We start from the raw sequence: 4,206 nt of genomic DNA, 5'->3' as shown, positions 1-4,206 counted from the left end.
CCATAGGAAGTTGAGTTATTCTTCTGTAATGAAAAACGCCAATGAGAGAATCGAACCAAAACGCATTCCAAAGGTTAACCCTATTAGACTAAATTGTGTGAAGACAGTATGAGTATTGTCATTTGCCGGTGGAAAGCGCATTCAGATCGCTAGAATGAAAGCGATCTCTTCTTTTCCTCGTCGGTCTTTCTTTCTTTTTTTCTAACAAGAGAAAAATGTTTTGCCGTATACAATTGTCTAGTAAATTTAATGCCCGAAAACGTATTTGATTGATGACCAGTTATTGTTACTGTCGTATACCAGACTAGTAGGTAGGATCTTGTATATATAAAAGTATGGTCTGCCCCAGTGTCACCGCATGCACAAACCTGGCAAGTTCGCACAATGAAAGGAACAAAGTAACCTCCATATCTACCTTGAAGTCATTGACCCGAGCGTTATGATGGCAGTCCGCTCCGACTGGTCTTGTAACGCAAAAATATAATGTGTGAAGATAGCTCGCGTTATTGACTTATCTGTCACTTTATATCGATGGATATCTTTTAAATGAGCTTTAAGAATGATATCTCTAACCCTTTTCAGGAGCTTACTGCTAAGGCGATTAAGGGCAATTTCGGATTACAAGAGAGGTTCTGAGAAATCCCCATTTATTTTTCGAATTCTAAAAGCAAAATTAATAGAATTTCCTATTCGCGCTGTTCATATCTTTCACTTTGTCACATTGGGGGCAGATGCTCGCACTTTAGACATAATTTATATATATATAAAAGCGCACAGAGGGGGTAATAACCCCCTCTCCCCACCCTACGGTTTTTAGACTTATAAAAATGATGATAAAAATGAATGAACCTTTCGTTTTATACGCTTGAAACAACAAAAAAGTTTCCACTTTTGATTCTTACCTCCTGCCCCTGATATTGCAAGTGAAAATTGACAGTGTAAGACGTGGGGGTAGTGCCAGCGCATTGAGAACTGGGACACAATAAAAGAGTAGTATTATGAATATTATGAAACTCAAGACAACGCATTTGCTTATTTTTGGAAAAAAAAAAACATAATAGTAATAATAAATAAATAAATATAAATCAAAAATAAATAAAACAAAATGAACAATAAATAAAACGATTATATTAATATAAGGATTATGAAGTTGCTGACTACAAGTAGCATCACTGACAACAATTTGATTTCGGATGCGTTTTATCCAAGCTGACAGATGTCCTCATGATGGCTCGTGTAATTCTTAGTAAACGCTGCTAGAAATCTTAACTCTAGAGGTATACCCGCAGCTTCAGCATCAGTAAATTGACCTAGAAACGTTATATATTTTTAATTCTTGTTTCACATTCTTGGAAAAGTGATAAATATATCGATTCCGTAGGTGATTTTGCTGGAGGGTATCTTTTTTATCTTTTAATGGCAACTTCTTCTAGACCCAAGGGTTTTGCTTCATACGTTAAATACACCTGAATCTTCCTCTCCTTGAGGGTGCAAATTACTGTATTTTTCATGATTATGTATTTCTTTTTTATGTCACGGGACAGAGAAACAAAATCAGATTGATGCAGTATTAAAAAGCTGTTTGTGGTAACAAAAAAAAAAAAAAAAAAAAAAAAGATTATACTTGCTGTGAACGAGTTTGATTGACCAGGCAATCAAATGATTTGGGGTTGTTTTATTTCGCTGGAAAACAAGTATGGATGTTTTCCTGGAATGTAGACAATCTCTTAGGTAAAAACGGTTTCCAGTATGTTGAAATAATTTATCTATTAATTTGCCTATAAGGTGTTCAGCTAATCTGTTCTAGTTTTCGAAACATTAATTTATCTTTATAAAATTTTTGTATTAAAATACACTTGGCTGTGTGTATAACTGATTGTCACAGAGAGATATATATTAAACACACCAGAGGCCCGAGGAAAAACAACTAATGTGGAATGTGGAACAGATGATACACAAGTTAGATGGATAGCAGTACTGGTATCTGTGTACATAATCATCCTGATGTGACTTTTACGATACTACACCTCAAGTCTTATTTGAGATCTTTTGAAAAACATACAATCTTGCCACTCGATTCAGCTGAGGATCCCTTCCAGGAAATGAAGACTTGTTTTTTCGAACAGTACATTGATTTTCACTCACCTTGGTCTCCACTGGCATCTCCACGACACGCCAACGTTAGATTCCACCGTAAGTCAGAAAACATCTTCATCAGCCATGTAATGCGCAGTAATTTTTCTTCAAACAGCAAGAATTAAAAAATTGTTGTTTGTCTCAAATATTCTACAATAGGCCATCTCTCAGTAAGAAGCTATTCGCCTGGATCGCCACATTCCCTGACGAAGATGCTGTACATAGATAAATAGACCGAGATATTGGGAGTAAACAACAATTTCAATTTAAGCTGTTGATTAAAGAAAAGTTACCTCTTTCTTCTTAGATTTCATTGCGTTTTGAGCTCTTTCAAAATGTGTAGAGAGTGACCAGCTCATCGAATAGACTTGAAGTGTCTTACCTACGGTCAGTTTGTTCACAAGTGGTTTTTACCTTTCAGTCCACACAAATAATTATCTGTTATATAATTTGACAAATACAAACAAATAACTCCACATAATTGAGTGGGTCAATTTATGATTACCTAACCGTCGACCGGATTTATAAAGAAACGCGTGCAACAATATTTCGTGTAAGTACTGTAATTTTAGGGGTCCCATCAACCATATTGTGCATTGGTATTGAAGGTCAAAGTTGCTGACAAAAGCCGAAAAGGACTGTCCCCAAAGATTCACTATGCAATTTCCGGAATATCGCAGTCGCCATGAAGGGAATTTTAATTTTTTTAGACAATACTTCCTAGCGTCATTGGTGACCTTCTGTTTCTTACACCTTTTCACGAGTTCTAAACTCAAAATGCCATTTGAATATTTGTTATTAGACCTTCTTTTGTTCACTCTTCCTTTAGTTGAAGCCAAGTGAACAATTCAGTACGTTACTTGCATTTTCGTATAACACGCTTTGAAACGTACCCAGTTTATTTGAAGGAAAATAGGAAGATTTATTACAAAAAATATCAAACACCCCAATTTACATATGCCAAGTGACATGTATTGACACTAATTGCACTGATATCAATGAATACATCGGCCAAGGACCAAATGATTCGCCCAAGGCAATAATATTGCCATAATGGCGCATTTACCCGATGGTGTTTCTAAGGTGACTTTTTTCATGAGAACAAGATGCTTGTGAAACTTTTATTTCGAAGCATGATGAAAACTTGTAACATTGCCACTGATTGCCAATGTCAATTTGACGACTTTTTTAGTCTTGAAACGTTCATGTTCTTTTGTTCCAAATAGGGGTCAGTATATGAAGGTGCAGGGTTCTAATATTAATAAGCCTAAAGGCGTGTGCAGCTGTAAAAGTGGATTTCCCATCAAATGTCAAATGCAGTGTCAAACAATGCAGGCTACGTTACAATGTATAAGGCATATCAGTCAAAGATTGTCGAAGGCCTACAATTTACAAAGAACATAGATGGACAGGCACATGTTTGAGTGACCAAAAATGCAAACTTGCCGTTTTCACTTTTTGTCCATATATTCTATTGATTAGGGTTTTTTTTTTTTTTTTTTTGTGATAGGTGGTCACATGCCATCGATCTTCTAATCAATGTCCCCCTAAATTAAAATGGCACTCCATAAAAATGTGCATCTTAATCTACTGTAACCAAACTGTGGCTTTTCTTTTATAAACTTTTGTCGTACGTGTTCACCATCATGCTTTTACTACTTATTTTCTGGAACGATGCCAATGCATTAAGACCTGCTTGCGTGATATCGCAATTCAATGTTTTTTTTTTACAACTAACAGTTCATTTGAATGTTTTACATAAATAAAAATAATAAATAAATAAATAAATAAATAAATAAAATCTATGTTATACAATAGAGACAAGTTAGAATGTACAACACGCCATGTAATGAGACAAGAAACCAATAAAAAGCTATTTTTGTCTTTTTTTTTTCAAAGTAAGCTACTGAATGATGCAATGCAAGCAAAAACGGTTTCAAATGATGAAACTGTTAGAAATACTTAAATTGCTACAAATAATTCAAAAAGAACGACAATAATTAGTCATTCATCAGGTCTCATTTCAGTAGGTATCATTTCAATGGGTTCTTCATGCAACGCCGTATTACA

The sequence above is a fragment of the Lingula anatina genome, chromosome 1, assembly GCF_051362555.1.
Source record: "Lingula anatina isolate TDL-2025a chromosome 1, LinAna3.0, whole genome shotgun sequence".
In the NCBI taxonomy this organism is placed as follows: Eukaryota; Metazoa; Brachiopoda; class Lingulata; order Lingulida; family Lingulidae; genus Lingula; species Lingula anatina.
The sequence above is the reverse complement of the archived record's forward strand: the minus strand, read 5'-3'. Positions refer to the sequence as shown.